The sequence below is a fragment of the Triticum aestivum genome, chromosome 6B (genome assembly GCF_018294505.1).
Source record: "Triticum aestivum cultivar Chinese Spring chromosome 6B, IWGSC CS RefSeq v2.1, whole genome shotgun sequence".
Lineage (NCBI taxonomy): Eukaryota > Viridiplantae > Streptophyta > Magnoliopsida > Poales > Poaceae > Triticum > Triticum aestivum.
In genome coordinates this window covers 360983393-361007160 of record NC_057810.1, presented here as the reverse complement: position 1 = coordinate 361007160, position 23768 = coordinate 360983393, and positions in this window count along the sequence as shown.

The following is a 23768-nucleotide window of genomic DNA, read 5'->3' as shown; positions in this document are numbered from 1 at the left end:
TTTATTGCACTTGTCCTTGCCAAAATGATAAGAGTGAAGTATGTTGGCGGAGTCACCCTCAAGAACTCTCTAGTTCTTCTTCCTTGGGATCCACATCATCTTGATGGGAATCCTTGGAGTTGTAGTTGTACTCGTTGAAGTAGAACTTGATGTAGTCTTGGGAACCCACTTGACCAAGGCCTTAAGTGCTTCTTAAAATGCATCAATCTCCTCTTGAAGCTTGTCCTTGCCTTTTTGCTTGTGGTCTTGTGGTGGAAGATCATCTTGAGCTTGTGTCCCTTTGAAAGAAGTAGGATCATACTTCTAATGTTGAGGAACAAACTTCGTCTTGGGGTATTGATCTTCTTCCCACTCAACTCCATTTGCATTGAAATTTCATTCAAAACCAACACCTTGATTCTTCCGGTGCCTTCCTTGCTTGCGTACAATTTCCCCGAATTGCTTACTCCCGACAAGACTCTTGTAAACACCTTTCTCTATAATTCCCTTCAATAAGCTATTCTCTTGATCAAGTGTAACTTGGCTAAGAGAATCATTAGTGGAATCAAGAGAACTACTAGAAGCAACAATATTGGATTTAGCATGATTATTGTTACTACTAGAAGAAGAATCTTTCTTGTTCTTGTTACTAGACTTGACTTGTGGCATGTAAGTAGATAAGAGTAAATGCTTGGCAATGTAAGAAGAAATTTTCTTGCGAAGATCATCATTGATTGCCTTTATAAACTCATGCTCTTGCTCAAGGTTGAGCTTTTCAAAGTGTAACTTCTCACGAGTCTTTAAAAGTTCTCGATGATCTTCCAAGATAGTTTCATGAGCTAACTTAAGAGTGTTTAGTTCTTTAGTTAGGCGCTCAATCTTCTCCTTATCATTGTCATTCGTGTTATCTTGATTAGCATGATTATTTGACGTTTCATCATAGTATTTATCACTATAGTTGTCAACAAGTAAATAATCATCACCTAACAAGTCATATTCATCACTATTGAAATCAACATACTCGGGGTGTGATACCTTTGGGCCTTTAGCCATGAAGAATCTTCCAAATCCTTCATTTGGTGAGTCAAATATGTCGTAGGAGTTGGTTGATACAAGTGCTAGACCGGCAACACCTTCATCTTGAGTATATTTCAAGTCGGAGTGATAGCTTCTCTCGGAGTGATTGTGTGAGTCAGAGCCGGATACCCATTTACCAAAATGAGCTTGATGTCTTCGTTTTGTGTAGCTCCTTGATGACTTGTCCTTCCTTTCCGAATCCTTGCTTCTCTGGGATGTTCTTCGTTCACAACGATCATCGCTACTCCTTCTTTCTCTTGATGGTGATTCTTCTCTTCTACTCCTTCTTTTTGGAGAATCTTCTCTTCTTTTGTAGGGAGCCATACACTCATTGGAATAGTGTCCGGGTCTTCCACAATTGTAGCAATTACGCTCACGACTAGAAGATCTTTTGTCATTGTAGGACCTTGACTTGGAACTTCTTTCCTTGCTTCTACTCTTGTAGAACTTGTTGAAGTTCTTCACCATTAGGCTCAATTCTTCATTGAAGGTTTGTTTCTCACTTGATGATGTGGGAGCTTCACATGAGGCTTCGTAAGCACCACTTGACTTGTTGTGGAGCTCCTCCTTATCTTTGAGTGACATCTCATGAACAACAATTCTTCCAATAACTTCCGTTGGCTTGAGATCTTTGTAATTGGGCATCGTTTGGATCAATGTGCACACGGTATCATATTTTCCATCCAAGGCTCTTAGGATCTTCTTGATGATGAATTTTTCGGTCATCTCTTCACTTCCTAAGCCGACAATCTCATTTGTGATGAGAGGAAGCCTAGAGTACATCTCAGCGACGCCTTCACCATCCTTCATTTTGAACTTGTCAAGTTGACTTTGAAGCACATCAAATTTGGATTACTTGACGGAGTCGGTACCTTCGTGCATGTCAATCAAAGTATCCCAAAATTTCTTTGCCTTCTCAAGACGGCTGATTTTGTTGAATTCTTTGGGGCACAATCCGTTGAAGCGGATATCACAAGCTTGAGCATTGTATTGCAGCATATTCAACTCTTCCGCGGTAGCTTCATGGTTCGGTTCTCTCCTATCAAAGAATTCACCTTGCAAGCCCATCACACAATAGCCGAAACGGCGGGGTTATGTCCAAGAATATGCATTTACATCTTATGCTTCCAACTAGCAAAATTAGTACCATCAAAGTAAGAACCTCTACGGTGGTAATTTCCCCCGCTAGACGACATACTCTCCTAGGTTGTGAAACAAAGGCTATGACCACCAAAAGCTATGGAAATCAAAGCAAATGAAGACCAAAGCTCTGATAGCACTTGTAGGATCGAAAGTATGTCTAGAGGGGGGTGATTAGACTACTTGACCAAATAAAAATCTAGCCTTTTCCCAATTTTAGGACTTGGCAGATTTTAGCAACTTAGCACAAGTCAAGCAATCAACCTACACATGCAATTCTAAAAGTATAGCAGTGGTATGTAAAACAATTGCATATGAAGGTAAAGGGAGGAGTTTGAGGGAGCAAGCGCAATGTTGACACGGAGATTTTTTAGCCATGGTTCCGATAGGTGGTGCTACCGTACATCCACGTTGATGCAGACTTCAACCCACGAAGGGTAACGGTTGCGCGAGTCCATGGAGGGCTCCACCCACGAAGGGTCCACAAAGAAGCAACCTTGTCTATCCCACAATGGCCATTGCCCACGAAGGACTTGCCTCACTAGGGTAGATCTTCACAAAGTAGCCGATCTCCTTGCCCTTACAAACTCCTTGGTTCAACTCCACAATCTTGACGGACGCTCCCAAGTGACACCTAGCCAATCTAGGAGACACCACTCTCCAAGAAGTAACAAATGGTGTGTTGATGATGAACTCCTTGGTCTTGTGCTTCAAATGATAGTATCCCCAACACTCAACTCTCTCTCACATGATTTGTATTTGGTTGAAAGAAGATTTGAGTGGAAAGCAACTTGTGGAAGGCTAGAGATCAAGATTTGTGTGGTAGGAATGGAATATCTTGACCTCAACACAAGTTTAGGTGGTTCTCTCTCAGAAAATGTATGTTGGAAGTGTAGGCATGTTCTGATGGCTCTCTCCACAAATGAAGAGTGGGTGGAGGGGTATTTATAGCCTCCACACAAAATCTAACCGTTACACACAACTTACCAAACACGGTGGGACCGAATCGTGAAACTCGGTCTGACCGATTTAGGAAATAATGTGACCATTAGGATTTTCGGTGGGACTGACATGTCAACTCGGTGGGACCGATATGGTTAGGGTTAGGGCATAACGTAATCTCGGTGAGACCGATTACACAAACTCGATGAGACTGATTTTGGTAATAGACACACAGAGGGTTGGTCAGGCAAACTCGGTGGGACCGATTCACTCATCTCGGTTGGAACGAAATGTTACGAAAGGGAAACAGTGAGTTTGCATTACAATCTCGGTGGGACCGATCGCTCATCTCGGTTTGACCGAAATGTTACGAAGGGAAACCGAGACATTGCAATCCCATCTCGGTGAGACCGAGATCGATATCGGTGAGCCCGAAATGAAGGAAATATGCCCTAGAGGCCATAATAAAGTTATTATTTATTTCCTTATTTCATGACAAATGTTTATTATTCATTTTAGATTTGTATTAACCGGAAACATAATACATGTGTGAATACATAGACAAACATAGTGTCACTAGTATGCCTCTACTTGACTAGCTTGTTAATCAAAGATGGTTAAGTTTCCTAACCATAGACATGAGTTGTCATTTGATTAACGGGATCACATCATTAGGAGAATGATGTTATTGACTTGATCCATTCCGTTAGCTTAGCACTTGATCGTTTAGTATGTTGCTATTGCTTTCTTCATGACATATACATGTTCCTATAACTATGAGATTATGCAACTCCCGTTTACCGGAGGAACAGTTTGTGTGCTACCAAACGTCACAACATAACTGGGTGATTATAAAGGTGATCTATAGGTGTCTCCGAAGGTAATTTTTGGGTTGGCGTATTTCGAGATTAGGATTTGTCACTCTGATTGTCGGAGAGGTATCTCTGGGTCCACTTGGTAATGCACATCACTATAAGCCTCGCAAGCATTGTAACTAATGAGTTAGTTACAGGATAATGTATTATGGAATGAGTAAAGAGACTTGTCGGTAACGAGATTGAACTAGGTATTGAGATACCGATGATCGAATCTCGGGCAAGTAACATACCGATGACAAAGGGAACAACGTATGTTGTCATGCGGTTTGACCGATAAAGATCTTCGTAGGATATGTGGGAGCCAATATGAGCATCCAGGTTGCGCTATTGGTTATTGACCAGAGACGTGTCTCGGTCATGTCTACATAGTTCTCGAACCCGTAGGGTCCACACACTTAAAGTTCGATGAGGGTTATATTATGAGTTTATGTGTTTTGATGTACCGAAGGTAGTTTGGAGTCCTGGATGAGATCGGGGACATGATGAGGAGTCTCTAAATGGTCGAGACGTAAAGATCGATATATTTGACGACTATATTTGGACATCGGAAAGGTTTTGAGTGATTCGGGTATTTTTTGGAGTACCGGAGAGTTACGGGAATTCGCTGGGGAGTATATGGGCCTTATTGGGCTTTAGGGGAGAGAGAGAGAGGAGAGGTTGTGCCCCCCCCCCAAGGCTTTGTCCGAATTGGACTAGGGGGAGGGGCGGCGCCCCCTCCTTCCTTCTCTTCTATTTTCCCTTTCGTTCTCTCCTACTCCTACTACTTGGAAGGGCTCCTACTTCTACTAGGAAAGGGGAAATCCTACCCCCGGTGGGAGTAGGACTCCCCTAGGGCGCGCCATAGAGAGGGCCGACGCTCCCCCTCCTCCACTCCTTTATATACGGGGAGGGGGCACCCCTTGGAGACACAACAATTGATCCCTTGGATCTTTTAGCCGTGTGTGGTGCCCCCCTCCATGATAATCCACCTCAATAATATCATAGCGGTGCTTAGGCGAAGCCCTGCGACGGTAGAACATCATGATCGTCACCATGCCGTCGTGCTGACGGAACTCTCCCTCAAAGCTCGGATAGATCGGAGTTCGAGGGACATCATTGAGTTGAACGTGTGCATAACTCGAAGGTGTCGTGCATTCGGTACTTGATCGGTCGGATCGTGAAGACGTATGACTACATCAACCGCGTTGTGCTAACGCTTTCGCTTTCGGTCTACGAGGGTACATGGACACACTCTCCCCTCTCGTTGCTATGCATCACCATGATCTTGCGTGTGCGTAGGAATTTTTTTGAAATTACTACGTTCCCCGACAGTGGCATCCGAGCCTGGTTTTATGCATAGATATTATATGCACGAGTAGAACACAAGTGAGTTGTGGGCGATACAAGTCATACTGCTTACCAGCATGTCATACTTTGGTTTAGCGGTATTGTTGGATGAAGCGGCCCGGACCGACATTACGCGTACGCTTATGCGAGACTGGTTCTACCGACATGCTTTGCACACAGGTGGCTGGCGGGTGTCAGTTTCTCCAACTTTAGTTGAACCGAGTGTGGCTACGCCCGGTCCTTGAGAAGTATAAAACATCACTAACTTGACAAACTATCGTTGTGGTTTTGATGCGTAGGTAAGAATGGTTCTTGCTTAGCCCGTAGCAGCAACATAAAACTTGCAACAACAAAGTAGAGGACGTCTAACTTGTTTTTGCAGGGCATGTTGTGATGTGATATGGTCAAGGCTTGATGCTATATTTTATTGTATGAGATGATCATGTTTTGTAACCGAGTTATCGGCAACTGGTAGGAGCCATATGGTTGTCGCTTTATTGTATGCAATGCAATCGCCCTGTAATTGCTTTACTTTATCACTAAGCGGTAGCGATAGTCGTAGAAGCAATAGTTGGCAAGATGACAAATGATGCTACGATGGAGGTCAAGGTGTCGCGCCGATGACGATGGTGATCATGACGGTGCTTCGGAGATGGAGATCACAAGCACAAGATGATGATGGCCATATCATATCACTTATATTGATTGCATGTGATGTTTGTCTTTTATGCATCTTATCTTGCTTTGATTGACGATAGCATTATAAGATGATCTCTCACTAAATTTCAAGATAAAAGTGTTCTCCTTGAGTATGCACCGTTGCCAAAGTTCGTCGTGCCCAGACACCACGTGATGATCGGGTGTCATAAGCTCTATGTCCATCTACAACAGGTGCAAGCCAGTTTTGCACACGCAGAATACTCAGGTTAAACTTGACGAGCCTAGCATATGCAGATATGGCCTCGGAACACTGAGACCGAAAGGTCGAGCGTGAATCATATAGTAGATATGATCAACATAGTGATGTTCACCATTGAAAACTACTCCATTTCACGCTATGATCGGTTATGGTTTAGTTGATTTGGATCACGTGATCACTTAGATGATTAGAGAGATGTCTATCTAAGTGGTAGTTCGTAAGTAATATGATTAATTGAACTTAAATTTATCATGAACTTAGTCCTGGTAGTATTTTGCAAATTATGTTGTAGATTAATAGCTCGCGTTGTTGCTTTCATATGTTTATTTTGATATGTTCCTAGAGAAAACTGTGTTGAAAGATGTTAGTAGCAATGATGCGGATTGGATCCGTGATCCGAGGATTGTCCTCATTGCTGCACAGAAGAATTATGTCCTTGATGCACCGCTAGGTGACGGGCCTATTTTGCAGGAGCAGATGCAGACGTTATGAACGTTTGGCTAGCTCAATATAATGACTACTTGATAGTTTAGTGCACCATGCTTAAACGGCTTAGAATCGGGACTTCAAAGACGTTTTGAACGTCATGGACCATATGAGATGTTCCAGGAGTTGAAGTTAATATTTCAAGCAAATACCCGAGTTGAGAGATATGAAGTCTCCAACAAGTTCTATAGCTAAAAGATGGAGGAGAATTGCTCAACTAGTGAGCATGTGCTCAGATTGTCTGGGTACTACAATCGCTTGAATCAAGTGGGAGTTAATCTTCCAGATAAGATAGTGATCGACAGAGTTCTCTAGTCACCATCACCAAGTTACTAGAACTTCGTGATGAACTATAGTATGCAAGGGATGACAAAAACGATTCCCGAGCTCTTCGTGATGTTGAAATCGACGAAGGTAGAAATCAAGAAAGAGCATCAAGTGTTGATGATTGAAAAGACCACTAGTTTCTAGAAAAGGGCAAAGGGAAAGAAAGGGAAACTTCAAGTAGAATGGCAAGCAAGTTGTCACTCCCGTGAAGAAGCCCAAAGCTAGACCAAAGCCTAAAACTGAGTGCTTCTACTGCAAAGGAAATGGTCACTGGAAGCAGAAATACCCTGAATATTTGGTGGATAAGAAGGATGGCAAAGTAAACAAAGGTATATTTGATATACAGATTGTTGATGTGTACTTTACTAGTGTTCATAGTAACCCCTCGGTATTTGATACTAGTTCAGTTGCTAAGAGTAGTAACTCGAAACGGGAGTTGCAGAATGAACATATACTAGTTAAGGGTGAAGTGACGATGTGTGTTGGAACTGGTTCCAAGATTGATATGATCATCATCGAACACTCCCTATACTTTTGGGATTAGTGTTGAACCTAAATAAGTGTTATTTGGTGTTTGCATTGAGCATGAATATGATTTGATCATGTTTATTGCAATACGGTTATTCATTTAAGTTAGACAATAATTGTTGTTCTGTTTACATGAATAAAACCTTCTATGGTCATACACCCAATGAAAATGGTTTGTTGGATCTCGATCGTAGTGATACACATATTCATAATATTGAAGTCAAAAGATGCAAAGTTAATAATGATAGTGCAACTTATTTATGGCACTGCCGTTTAGGTCATATTGGTGTAAAACGCATGAAGAAACTCCATGCTGATGGAATTTTGGAATCACTTGATTATGAATCACTTGATGCTTGCGAACCATGCCTTATGGGCCAGATGACTAAGACTCCATTCTCCGGAACAATGGAACGAGCAACTGACTTATTGGAAACAATGCATACTGATGTATGCGATCCGATGAGTGTTGAGGCTCGCGGCGGGTATCGTTATTTTCTGACCTTCACAGATGAGTTGAGCAGATATGGGTATATCTACTTGATGAAACATAAGTCTGAAACATTTGAAAAGTTTAAAGAATTTCAGAGTGAAGTGGAAAATCATCATAACAAGAAAATAAAGTTTTCTGCGATTTGACCGCGAAGACGAATATTTGAGTTGCGAGTTTGGTCTTCAATTGAAACAATGTGGAATAGTTTCACAAACTCATGCCACCTGGAACACCACAACTTAGTGGTGTGTCCGAATGTCATAACCGTACTTCATTGGATATACTACAATCTATGATGTCTCTTACCGATTTACCACTATCGTTTTGGGGTTATGCATTAGAGACAACTGCATTCACTTTAAATAGGGCACCATCAAAATCCGTTGAGACGACACCTTATGAACTGTGGTTTGGCAAGAAACCAAAGTTGTCATTTTTTAAAGTTTGGGGCTATGATGCTTATGTGAAAAAGTTTCAACCTGATAAGCTCGAACCTAAATCGTAGAAGTGCGTCTTCATAGAATACCCAAAGGAAACTGTTGGGTACACCTTCTATCACAGATCCGAAGGCAAGATATTCGTTGCTAAGATGGATCCTTTCTAGAGAAGGTGTTTCTCTCGAAAGAAGTGAGTGGGAGGAAAGTAGAGCTTGATAAGGTAATTTTACCTTCTCCCAAATTGGAAAGTAATCCATCACGGAAATTAGTTCCAGTGATTCCTACACCAATTAGTGAGGAAGCTAATGATGATGATCATGAAACTTCATATCAAGTTACTACAGAACCTCGTAGGTCTTCCAGAGTACGATCCGCACCAGAGTAGTACGGTAATCCTGTCCTGGAAGTCATGTTACTAGACCATGATAAACCTACGAACTATGAGGAAGCGATGATGAGCCCAAATTCGGCGAAATGGCTGGAGGTCATGAAATCTGAGATAGTATCCATGTATGAGAACAAAGTATGGACTTTGGTGGACTTGCCCAATGATTGGCAAGCCATAGAAAATAAATGGATCTTCAAGAGGAAGACGGACGTTGATAGTAGTGTTACTATCTACAAAGCTCGACTTGTCGCAAAAAGGTTTTCGACAAGTTCAAGGTGTTGACTACAATGAGATTTTCTCAACTATAGCGATGCTTAAGTCTGTCCGAATCATGTTAGCAATTGCCACATTTTATGAAATCTGGCAAATGGTTGTCAAAACTGCATTCCTTAATGGTTTTCTTAAAGAAGAGTTGTATATGATGCAACTAGAAGGTTTTGTCAATCCTAAAGGTGCTAACAAAATGTGCAAGCTCCAGCGATCCATCTATGGACTGGTGCAAGCATCTCGGAGTTGGAATATACACTTTGATAAGTTGATCAAAGCATATAGTTTTATACGGACTTGCAATGAAGCCTGTATTTACAATAAAGTGAGTGGGAGCACTACAGCCTTTCTGATAAGTATATGTGAGTGACATATTGTTGATCAGAAATGATGTAGAATTTTTCTGGAAAGCATAAAGAAGTGTTTGAAAGGAGTTCTTTAAAAGAAAGACCTCAGTAAAGCTACTTACATATTAAGCATCAAGATCTATTGAGATAGATCAAGACGCTTGATAAGATTTTCAATGAGTACATACCTTGACAAGATTTTGAAGTAGTTCAAAATGGAACAGTCAAAGAAAGAGTTCTTGCCTGTGTTGCAAAGGTGTGAAATTGAGTAAGACTCAAATCCCGACCATGGCAGAAAATAGAAAGAGAATGAAAGTCATTCCCTATGCCTCCGTCATAGGTTCTATAAAAGTATGCCATGCTATGGACCAGACCTATTGTATACTCTGCCCTAGATTGGCAAGGGAGTACAATAGTGATCTAGGAGTAGATCACTGGACATTGGTCAAAATTATCCTTAGTGGAATAAGGATATGTTTCTCGATTATGGAGGTGACAACAGGTTCGTCGTAAAGGGTTATGTCGATGCAAGTTTTGACACTGATCCAGATGACTCTAAGTCTCAATCTGGATACATATTGAAAGTGGGAGCAATTAGCTAGAGTAGCTCCATACAGAGCATTGTAGACATAGAGTATTTTGCAAAATACATACGGCTCTGAATGTGACAGACCCGTTGACTAAACTTCTCTCACGAGCAAAACATGATCACACCTTAGTACTCTTTGGGTGTTAATCACATAGCAATGTGAACTAGATTATTGAATCTAGTAAACCCTTTGGGTGTTGGTCACATGACGATGTGAACTATGGGTGTTAATCATATACAGATATGAATATTGGTGTTAAATCACATGGCAATGTGAACTAGAGTATTGACTCTAGTGCAAGTGGGAGACTAAAGGAAATATGCCCTAGAGGCAATAATAAAGTTATTATTTATTTCCTTAATTCATGATAAATGTTTATTATTCATGCTAGAATTGTATTAACCGGAAACATAATACATGTGTGAATACATAGACAAACATAGTGTCACTAGTATGCCTCTATATGACTAGCTCGTTAATCAAAGATGGTTAAGTTTCCTAACCATAGACATGATTTGTCATTTGATTAACGGGATCACATCATTAGGAGAATTATGTGATTGACTTGACCCATTCCATTAGCTTAGCACTTGATCGTTTAGTATGTTGCTATTGCTTTCTTCATGACTTATACATGTTCCTATAACTATGAGATTATGCAACTCCCGTTTACCAGAGGAACACTTCGCGTGCTACCAAACGTCACAACGTAACTGGGTGATTATAAAGGTGCTCTATAGGTGTCTCCGAAGGTACTTGTTGGGTTGGCGTATTTCGAGATTAGGATTTTTCACTCCGATTGTCGGAGAGGTATCTCTGGGCCCACTAGGTAATGCATATCACTATAAGCCTTGCAAGCATTGTAACTAATGAGTTAGTTATAGGATAATGTATTACGGAACGAGTAAAGAGACTTGCCGGTAACGAGATTGAACTAGGCATTGAGATACCGACGATCGGATCTCAGGCAAGTAACATACCGATGACAAAGGGAACAACGTATGTTGTTATGCGGTTTGACTGATAAAGATCTTCGTAGAATATGTGGGAGCCAATATGAGCATCCAGGTTCCACTATTGGTTATTGACAAGAGACCTGTCTCGGTCATGTCTACATAGTTCTCGAACCCGTAGGGTCCGCACGCTTAAAGTTCGATGACGGTTATATTATGAGTTTATGTGTTTTGATGTACCGAAGGTAGTTCGGAGTCCCGGATGAGATCGGGGAAATGACGAGGAGTCTCAAAATGGTCGAGACGTAAAGATCGATATATTGGACGACTATATTCGGACATCGGAAAGGTTCTGAGTGATTCGGGTATTTTTCGGAGTACCGGAGAGTTATGGGAATTCGCCGGGGAGTATATGGGCCTTATTGGGCTTTAGGGGAAAGAGAGTGGAGAGGCTGCGCCACCCCCCAAGGCTTAGTCCGAATTGGACTAGGGGGAGGGGCGGCGCCCCCTTCTTCCTTCTCTTCTCTTTTCCCTTTCCTTCTCTCCTACTCCTACTAGTTGGAAGGGCTCCTACTTCTACTAGGAAAGGGGGAATCCTACTCCCGGTGGGAGTAGGACTTCCCTAGGGCGCACCATAGAGAGGGCCGGCCCTCCTCCTCCTCCACTCCTTTATATACGGGGAGGGGGGCACCCCTTGGAGACACAACAATTGATCCCTTGGATCTCTTAGCCGTGTGCGGTGCCCCCCTCCACGATAATCCACCTCGATAATATCATAGCGATGCTTAGGCGAAGCTCTGCGACGGTATAACATCATCATCGTCACCACGCCATCGTGCTGACGGAACTCTCCCTCAAAGCTCGGCTGGATCGGAGTTCGAGGGACATCATCGAGTAGAACGTGTGCAGAACTCGGAGGTGCCGTGCATTCGGTACTTGATCAGTCAGATCGTGAAGACGTACGACTACATCAACCGCGTTGTCCTAACGCTTCCCCTTTCGGTCTACGAGGGTACATGGACACACTCTCCCCTCTCGTTGCTATGCATCACCATGATCTTGCGTGTGCATAGGAATTTTTTTGAAATTACTACGTTCCCCAACATGAAAAGACTAGGGTTTGTGGCAGTGGTTATGACATCTGAACTCGGTGGAGCCGGATAGATGGTTTTGGTGGGGCCGAGTTTGACTTTTGGTTTGGGTCATACGTGGATGTGAGAAAGTAGTTGAGGGCTTTGGAGCATATCACTAAGCACTTTGAGCAAGAAACTCATTAAGCTACACCTCATCCCTCCTTGATAGTATTGGCTTTTCCTATAGACTCAATGTGATCTTGGATCACTAAAATAGAAAATGTAGAGTCTTGTGCTTTGAGCTTGAGCCAATCCTTTTATCCTTAGCATTTTGAGGGATCCACTTTTCTCATCCATGCCATGCCAATCATTGAGCTTTCCCGAAATATTCATTTTTAAATAGCATTAGCTCAATGAGCTATATGTTGTTAGGAATTACCAAAACCACCCAGGGATAGTTGCACTTTCACTAGTCCTCCACATGCGTCAACCTAATAAATATGGCTCAATACCAACATAGATCTATGTCCTTTATTTTAACACGGTGACTCACCATGTTGCCACTTATCTTTCTTTCCACCCTCGATGATGATGTCCGTCGTGTCCACTTGATCTCAATGCACTCAGACATGGTCAATCCCAAGGTTATGAGTTGCACACCACACTTGTCGTTGTGCCACACAAGGGAATGGTTAAAAATTTAGAAACAAATCTCATTGAGGACGAACTACTCCCTACGCCTAGACATAAAAGGGCTTTCCAGAAACAAATCTAATCCTAAACACACAAGACTTGCCCGCTCAAACTCTAGAGCTATTTAGGTCAATCTTATGCAGAGCTACTTTCTTTTTCTTCATGTTGTGTTACATTATTCTCTTAGTAGGAAAATACATTTATAAGTTGTTCAAGAAATATGTATATTAATTCAAACACTATCATTTAGTTTATATTCATGAAATCACATAATGCAACCGCAATAGGATCACCTAAGCCATCATTGCACTGACTCCCCACAATAGATATTCTTGCTATCAAACTTTACAAAGTTTTCAATCAGATGATAATCCTCAAGGTAGATAGATCTTGCCAAAAGTAGTAGCATGCCAAAGCAACAAATCAACCATTATAGAAGATGCAAACACGCGATTGCATGAGTGTAGGTATAGATATGTATACAAAAGGCAACATCACACGCAGCTTTAAGGATTCCAAATGAATATTATATGGGCGGTGTAGATTTTGCTAGGGAATGGCCAATAGACGTTTTTGTCTTTCATTCCGTAGTCAGGACGTGAGGTGGAAAATATTTATCTATACTGCAAAGAGGAAAATGGATTTAATCTGGCAAAGACATTAGTTGAAATCAACAATTATGCAGCAAAACTCCTACCATTTAATTGCCATGTTCCTTTTAAACTCGAGAAATTAAGACCCGTAAAACTTAATATTGGTTTCTATGCAAGGATCTCATATACTTTTTGACCAAAAACGATCACATATATTTCCTAATAACGATTAAAATCGACACAAAATACAGGCCATGCAATTATGTAACAAATATAACAGTGTAATAACAATAAATTTATTTAAAGGCAATTAGAGAGTGGCTACAAAAAAGAGGTTTGTAATTCAGAGGTGCAGCTACACAAACCAAATAATATGAGTTATTTTCCTAGTCATATAGCTGGTTAGACATAACAATCCAAAAATGTCTATTCATTTGAATATAAATTTAACATATTTCCTAAGTTAAATATTGGCAGAGTAAAGCTGACGAACTCATCAGTCAATTAAATGTGCATACCTACGTTTATGATATCCCTGTGCCGTTGGATGATCATCTGGTTCTCCCTGCGCAGCTGGGGCAAGTCCATATCCAACTGGTTTGAGTAGGCCTGCTTTTGCGCCCGCGACCATGCCACAGACTCCTTGTTCTTGATGATCCGCCATTGTTTGCCATCGGCTGCATGACTGTTCCCGCTGCCGGTGTTGTTGTTGTTGGCTCTAGAAGCGGATGCGGAGGTGAAGAGTTCGTTTCCAAATGGTCCATCGTTGGAGCTGGCTGAGTTGGAGCGCCTTCCTTGCATATAAGCTCAATATTCATGCACCAATCGAGATCTTCGTAGCTGGCTTACACAAGATATTGAAATTCTCTTAGTGCACATATTCAGCAAAGGAGAGTGCATGGACATGTCTAGTAGATGCAGTTGACGATGTAGACGGAATTATACTTATCCATAAAGTTGAAAGTGAAATATTGACACTATGACTTCAAATCGATAGTCATATCTATCAATCACATTATGGCCACAAAGTTTTACCTAGACAATGAAACAATTTCATGTTTCATACGCACTTCAATATAGAACTGTATATGCCACAACAAAATGCCTACAAGCCTATATACAACAGCAAGAAATATTATCATGTGAAGATTGCCTCTATTACTGATGACATTCACATGAAAATATTCTGAGACCACCAAGGTTCATTTTAGAAAGCGAGAAACATGATATATCGCAAGCAAGAAACCTGATTATATCACCAAACATTCTATATTGACGAGAAATTCACATAGAGCGATGTATGATAGACATGAACCACACTATGAGGCCTCAAAGTACCAAAAATAGCGTAAGACAACAGATACATGTGTCCACATGTTTTCTGCATCCTTACAAAATTTAACTGGTTCAGTTACTACTCCCTCCGTCCCAAAATAAGTGTCTCGACTTTGTATTAACTCTAGTACAAAGTTGTACTAAGCTTGAGACACTTATTTTGGGACAGAGGGAGTATTTAGCACGCATCAGTGACAAACAAGATCAGAACCCAAGCCATGCTCAATTGCACTCTTAGCGGAGCAATCTAGAATCAGCATTGTAGATATTCCAGGGGCAAAATCTTTCCAAGACTACCGGTTGCAAGGATTTTACTAATCATGAAAAGTAAAAGAATACTAATAGAGAGGAGTTGTCATCACACGGCCACACTCCCATTAGTAAACCATGTGGTTCAAGATGCAAGTATCATACATACAAAAATATAACTGATCAAACTTTTGGTATGATGAACAAAGACTACAAATTCAGCAATCGCCATTTGTTCCTTGGATCCAAGAGTTTTATCAAGATTCTCCAGGAACACAGATAATGCAGCTGCTACAACACAACCACCAGCAACTACCTGCATGACCAATACTTGCAAACATTTTCTTGCCAATTCACTATAATGAGTCTATCTCTCAAAATTTGGTCGGACGGGCAACCAAAAAAGTAGTCTTGTGTATATTTAACTTCAAATTTACTTGTAGTAACTGAATCCCATAATAGTTTTGCTTTAACAACCAAAAGTTTGCATGTATATTTGTGGTACATGCAACCAAAAACTTGGTCGGATAGAAGCTCTTTTCTGGCGCCGTTGCCGGGGAGGTGAGTGCTTGAAGGTATATCTTTAGATCTTGCAATTGAATCTTTTTGTTTCTTGTTTTATCACTAGTTTAGTCTATAAAAGAAAACTACAAAAAATATGGAATTGATTTTGCCTCATAAGCTTCATCTTTTTAATATCTTTCGTGAGAATGATGGAAAGGAAAATTGTGCTCAATTGCTAGAAGAATAATGCATTAAAATGCTTGGTACTAAATCTTTGAATGATGAGCATGATTGCAATGTTGTTAGTATAAACTCCTTGAATATTCATAGTACTAATGATGATTGCACTAGTCATGATGAAAATATCTCATATAAGCATGTCGATTTTTGTGGTGAGCATTGGGTTTGCATGGACACACCAAATAGAGAAGATATATATTGCAAGAGGCATAAGCATGTAGAAATTAAATTGCTGCAAGAAAGGCTAAGGGTGAGTGCTGAAGAATTATATTTCCTTTGCCGTACTTGTGAACTTTGCAATGAAAGTGGTCATTTACATCTCCGATGCAAATTGTTTCATGATCGAATCATGTCCAAAAATTGTGATGATTTGATTTCCCTTGCACATTATAATGAACTTAGTTTGCTTATGGGTTATGAAGAAATGAAACGTTTACTTAAGCACCTTCCGGAATTTGCCCATTATAAACTTCTTGATTTTGATCTAGAGGAAATTTATTTGTATTGTGTGGTGAATTGTATTGAAAATCCTTATATTGCCAATTACATAAAGAAAAGAAAGCAAATAGAAGATGAAGAGAATACTAATGAAAGGGAAGAGACTTCCCAATATCCTCCTATTATTCCTTATGATGAATTAGGTAACGAGGAGGAGCTTTCTATTCAACCAATCTCATCAATAAGGAGCTCGGAGAAGAAGGTTGAACCCACACATAATGTGAAGAAGAAAAAGAAAAGAAGGAGCAACAAAGGTAGAAAGGTATCCCTCCCAAATGATGTTGCTCCTACTACTCATTGTGATGATGATAATTGCTATACTATTGGTGTTATCCATACTATTAATGATGAGAGTGATTATGCTTATGATATGAAAAGGCCCAAGCTTGGGGAAGCTATGTTTGATGAGGATGAAATATTTGAGAATATATTTGCTGCAATTAATGTTTGTCCCAAGCTTGGGGATGCTATGTTTAATAAAGATGATATTTTTAGCCTCCCAAGTTTTGATATGCAAAGTTGTTATGATGATAGCATGCCTCTTACCTATGATGATTATATTGATGAAAGTGGGTTTGGAAGAGTGTAAACTTTAGGAAGTAGCGATCCCACTATTTTGGAAGATGTTGAATCTTATTGTGATGAATATGAAAGTGTATTTGGAAGAGTGTCAACTTTATTTAGTGATGATTCCACTATCTTGGAAGAGGTTTCAATTGATTATGATGAGAACAAAGTTGCTACTTATGATAATTATTGTGATGAAACTTATGCTATAAAAAGTAGTGATGATTATATTTATAAAACTTGTCATTATTATGATTACCCTTTTTCTGAACATTACTCTTTTAATGTGGAAGCAATTTATAGTATTCTATTCTCTTATGATACTCCCACTATTCCGAATAAGAAGAATTTTGCTTATGTGGAGAGTAGTAAATTTTTTATGTTTGTAGATCATGAAAAGAATGCTTTAGGTGCTGGTCATATTGTTGAATTCATTCATGATGCTACTGAAAATTATTATGATGGAGGAACATATGCTTGTAGGAATTGCAAAAATATTAAGTTTCCTCCATATGTGTTGAAAATCTTGAAGCTATGCTTGTTTTACCTTACTATGCTAGTTGATTATTGTTCCCATAAGTTGTTTGCTCACAAAATCCCTATGCATAGGAAGTGGGTTAGGTTTAAATGTGCTAGTCATATGCTTCATGATGCTCCCGTTATGTTTCAATCCTTATCTTTTATGTGAGCATCATTGTCATCATCATGCCTAGCTAAAAAGGCATTAAAGAAAAGCGCTTGTTGGGAGACAACCCAATATTTACCCTTACTGCAGTTTTTGTGTGTTCACATGATTATGCTACTGTATTAATCATGTTTTATAGCTTTTGTTTCAATAAAGTGCCAAGTAAGACCTTTAGAATAGCTTATGGTGATAGTTGTGTTGATCCTGCTGAAAATCAGAAACTATTGCACCCAGTAAACTAGTTTTGATAATTCACATAAACGTGATTCTGATCTGATTCTTTTTGATATGGATTGTTACACAAACTTCTTAGGACTTCCTAATTTTGTGGTATTTTTGTAGTTCCACAAGTATACGTTTGATACAGATTACTACAGACTGTTCTGTTTTTGACAGATTCTGTTTTCTATGTGTTGTTTGCTTATTTTGATGAATATATGGCTAGTATATAGGGTATGAACCATAGAGAAGTTGGAATACAGTAGATATTACACCAATATTAATTTAGAATGAGTTCACAACATTATCTAAGTGGTGCTTTTATTTTCTTATACTAACGGAGCTTACGAGTTTTCTGTTGAGTTTTGTGTTGTGAAGTTTTCAAGTTTTGGGTAAAGGTTTGATGGAATATTGAATAAGGAGTGGTAAGAGCCTAAGCTTGGGGATTCCCAAGGCACCCCAAGGTAATTTTAAAGGACAACCAAGAGCCTAAGCTTGGGGATGCCCCGGATGGCATCCCCTCTTTCGTCTTCGTCTATCGGTAACTTCACTTGGAGCTATATTTTTATTCACCACATGATATGTGTTTTGCTTGGAGCGTCATTTTCTTTTGTTAGTATTTGCTTTATGTTATTTAGATTAATGTTTTGCATCTTTATTTTCAATAAAAATGTCAAGGATAGCCTTTACCCTGCTTATTTTGCTAGTATACATGTTGCTGTTTGAAAACAGAAAGTTTACCGCTGTTGCAAAAATTCCCTAGAAAAGTCAGAGAATGGTATAATGTTGAAACTTTTTTGCATAATGAGCTCTGATAAATCTTATACAGCTTATTATTTTTCTCATAATTTTTGGAGTTAGGTAAGTATGATGAATCTTGCATTCTTTACATACTGTACTGTTTTGGCAGATTGCTATTATGGTTGCATTGTTTGCATATGTTTGCTTGTTTAATAATTCTATTTGAGGATAGGAGTTTTAAATATGCAGAGGCGATTAGTATGCAATGTTGAATAATAATTTTAGTGATTTATTACAGTAGAAAATGATAAGGTTTTGCATTGGTTTATACTAACCTATCTCACAAGTTCTTGTTGAGTTTGGTGTGGATGAAGCTTTCGAGATTTAGGAAACCATGATATGAGAGGAATTAAGGAGACACAAAAGTTCAAAGCTTGGGGATGCCCAAGCCATCCCAAGATAATATTTCAAGAAGTCTCAAGTATCTAAGCTTGGGGATGCCCCGTTAGGCATCCCACCTTTCTTCTTCAACAACTATCGGTTAGTATCGGTTGAACCTAAGTTTTTGCTTGTTCACATGAGTTGTGCTATCCTTGCAATGTCATTTTATTTTGTTTTGCTAGATGTTTGAATAAAATACCAAGATCTGAAATTCTTAAATGAGAGAGAGTATTCACATAGTTACATAATTATTTAGCTACTCATTGATCTTCACTTATATTTTTTTTGGAGTAGTTTGTCATTTACTTGTGTGCTTCACTTATATCCTATGAGTAAATGGTTGAATGAGTTGAATGTCATAAATCTGAAATTATATATGTTTCATTTGCTTATCCCATGGGGAGTAATGACTTCACATCTAAGAAGTAGAGGTTGTTAATTTATTAAAGGTTAGCAAGCATTGTATTGGTCATTTGAACAATTCATGAAAGAATATTGAAGGAAGAGAGATTTCACATATTAATATACCATCTTAGACATCTTTTATAGTTGTGAGCACTCATTAAGTATGACATGCTAAAGAGTTGATGTTGGACAAGGAAGACAACATAATGGGTTATGTTTTCTCACATCTTAGTTAAAGTATATTGTCATGGATCATTCAAACATGTTGAGCTTGCATTTCCCCCTCATGCTAGCCAAAATTCCTTGCACCAAGTAGAGATACTACTTGTGCTTCCAAATATCCTTAAACCTAGTTTTTTCCATGAGTGTCCACCATACCTACCTATATGCGGTATTTACCTGCCGTTCCAAGTAAATTTGCATGTGCCAAACTCTAAACCTTCAAATAATAATCTGTTTTGTATGCCCGAATCGCTCATGTAGCGACTAAGGGTTGTCAGTATCTTCCATGCTAGGTGGGTTATTCTCAAGATGAGTGGACTCCTCTCATCATTCATGAGAAAAATGGCCGGTACCCCGGATGCCTAGTCCCATGATCAAAAGATCAAAATCAAATCAAAAATAATTGCAAACAAAACTCCCCCAGGACTGTTGTTGGTATGGACGGTACCCCGTTGTTTCAGATGGCCGTGGAGTGTGATTGTTGGTGGAGGGGGAGTAAAAACTTTACCATTCTGTTTCGGAACCGCCTATAATATATGTAGTATGGAAGATATTGGGAACTCTTGGTTGTTATGTTGACAATGAGATCATACCTCTCAAAATTATTTATCTCTAATTCAAAATCGAGCTCTGGAACCTCTGCAAATCCCTGCTTCCCTCTGCGAAGGGCCTATTTACTTTCATGCAAGAGTCAAGGTGATCTTCACCTTTCCCCTTTTTCATTTTATCCTTTGGCAAGCACCTCGTGTTGGAAAGATCCTGATATATATATATATATATATATATATATATATATATATATATATATATATATCCAATTGGATGTAAGTTAGCATGAACTATTATTGTTGACATCACCCAAAGGTGAATACGTAGGGGGGCGAAATTATAAGCCCCTATCTTTCTCAGTGTCCGATTAAAACTCCATAACCATAAGTATTGCATGAGTGTTAGCAATTGTAGAAGACTATTTGATAGTTGAGTATGTGGAGTTTGCTAAATCAAAGCTCTGACAGAGACCCTTCCTGAAAATAGGATGAATTGTAATTGCTTGATGACTGAGAATGAGTTCGCTAGTTTCCAAGAAAGTTTATGGTTTATGCTTTAACATGTGAATAGCTTGTTACTTGATCTTGAGAAGTTTTATGAGATGAACTACTATTATGACATATAATCATGCTAGAAAAGGTGATTGAAATTATCATTGATCAAACTTGTGCACCTGCTAGCATTCACACTTCATAAATTCTTTCTTTTATCATTTACCTACTCGAGGACGAGCAGGAATTAAGCTTGGGGATGCTGATACGTCTCCAACGTATCTATAATTTATGAAGCATTCATGCTATTTTATTATCTGTTTTGAATGTTTATGGGCTTTATTACACACTTTTATATTATTTTTGGGACTAACCTATTAACCGGAGGCCCAGCCCATATTGTTGTTTTCTTGCCTATTTTAGTGTTTCGAAGAAAAGGAATATCAAACAGAGTCCAAATGGAATGAAACCTTCGGGAGCGTTATTTTTGGAACGGAAGAACTCCAGGGAACTTGGAGTGCAAGCCAGGGAAGCTTCAAGGAGGCCACGAGATAGGGGGGCGCGCCCACCCCCCTGGGCGCGCCCTCAACCCTCGTGAGCCCCTCGTCGCTCCCCCGACCGACTTCTTTCGCCTATATACTCCCATATACCCTAAAACCATCGAACAACAAGATAGATCGGGAGTTCCGCCGCCGCAAGCCTCTGTAGCCACCAAAAACCTCTCGGGAGCCTGTTCCGGCACCCTGTCGGTGGGGGAATCCCTCACCGGTGTCCATCTTCATCGTCCCGGCGCTCTCCATGACGAGGAGGGAGTAGTTCACCCTCGGGGCTGAGGGTATGTACCAGTAGCTATGTGTTTGATCTCTCTCTCTCTCTCTCTCTCTCTCTCTCTCTCTCGTGTTCTTGACTTTGCACGATCTTGATGTATCGCGAGCTTTGCTATTATAGTTGCATCTTATGATGTTTCTCCCCCTCTACTCTCTTGTAATGGATTGAGTTTTCCCTTTGAAGTTATCTTATCGGATTGAGTCTTTAAGGATTTGATAACACTTGATGTGTGTCTTGCCGTGCTTATCTGTGGTGACAATGGGATATCACGTGATCCACTTGATGTATGTTTTGGTGATCAACTTGCGGGTTCCGCCCATGAACCTATGCATAGGGGTTGGCACACGTTTTTGTCTTGACTCTCCGGTAGAAACTTTGGGGCACTCTTTGAAGTACTTTGTGTTGGTTGAATAGATGAATCTGAGATTGTGTGATGCATATCGTATAATCATGCCCATGGATACTTGAGGTGACAATGGAGTATCTAGGTGACATTAGGGTTTTGGTTGATTTGTGTCTTAAGGTGTTATTCTAGTATTAGCTCTATGATAGATTGAATGGAAAGAATAGCTTCATGTTATTTTAGTACGGACTCTTGAATAGATAGAACAGAAAGGATAACTTTGAGGTAGTTTCATACCCTACCATAATCTCTTCGTCTGTTTTCCGCTATTAGTGGCTTTGGAGTGACTCTTTGTTGCATGTTGAGGGATAGTTATATGATACGGTTATGTTATTATTGTTGAGAGAACTTGCATTAGTGAAAGTATGAACCTTAGGCCTTGTTTCCTATCATTGCAATACCGTTTACGCTCACTTTTATCATTAGTTACCTTGCTGTTTTTATATTTTCAGATTACAAAAACCTATATCTACCATCCATATTGCACTTGTATCACCATCTCTTCGCTGAACTAGTGCACCTATACAATTTACCATTGTATTGGGTGTGTTGGGGACACAAGAGACTCTTTGTTATTTGGTTGCAGGGTTGCTTGAGAGAGACCATCTTCATCCTACGCCTCCCGCGGATTGATAAACCTTAGGTCATCCACTTGAGGGAAATTTGCTATTGTCCTACAAACCTCTGCACTTGGAGGCCCAACAACGTCTACAAGAAGAAGGTTGTGTAGTAGACATCAGCGCTGCAGCAAACTTTTCTTTTCATTAACTAAGCATTTACTTGTATATATTGTAACCGAATCCCATGTAACCGAATCCCATACAATTTTGCTTTAAGAACTGTAGTCTACACATCATTTGTTTCTTTTGTACTTAAATTGCTATGACTAAACTGAAATACACATGGGAGGATTATGAATCCATGACCAACAACTAAATTATAATGCGTACATGTACATTGGACTATTTCAATCCATAGCACCTAGAGTGTCAGCACTAAATCGCTCTCCAGTGGTACCACGGCCGGCACGGATCTCAGCCGGATCCGACGACCAGGAGAGGATGTGCCGTGGTGGAGAGGAGGGGCGCGGGCTTCTGCTCCACCATCCAGATTGGGGCATGCACGGCGAGATGGCGTTGTCTCCTTTGTAGAGGGCTCACTGCTGTAGGGGAGGTTGGGAGAAGGAAGCTCCTCCTCCTCCTCCTACCGTCCGCTGGGTTGGGAAGGAGAAGGGGATGGGAGGTGCTGCGGCGCCTGGGGTCGGGGAGGGAGAGGGGCGGTAGAGCGTGGCGGCGGGGCTGGGGTGTGGCGTGCTAGAGGTGGAAGATGAGATTGGATCGTGGGCCATGCGGCTGGGTGAGCTCGTTTTCTTCTTTTTCGTCACTCATACGTTTTGAGTTAGACTTATTATGTGTAGTGCGGGTTGAATACCCTGAACCACAGGGATTGTTTTGCAAAAAAGCCATGATGGTGAACCCGACAAACTCAACCCGTGCTTTATTATTAGGGAAAGATATATATATATATCAAAAAGATCACAAAAATCCAACCCGTGCTTTAGGCCTTCTTCTTTTGTTTGCCAAAAATCCAAAAATACCAAAAATATTCGTGTTACTATCTTTGCTTGTGTTGCTATCATGGCTAATCTTCGTTTGTTGTTCCAAAGCCCGAGTTAGAAGTGCTTAAATTTTAACAAAGGGGCAGAGAAAAATTAAAGGATGCTTGGTAGAGGATTTGCGATGCTCAAAATAGATCTACTCATAAGCAATCTACCATTGTTTTTCTCTGAAATTTTTATATTGATGTTACTACTTGGTATAGATCTGTGCTAGACACTATTGTTGGAGTAATTTTCTTAAGTAGTTACCCTTTGGATGCTTTTAATGCTACGGGAAACTTAGTGGGATCACCACCTATTAAAGTTAATGAAATTGAGTTAACCTTGGAACATGTTA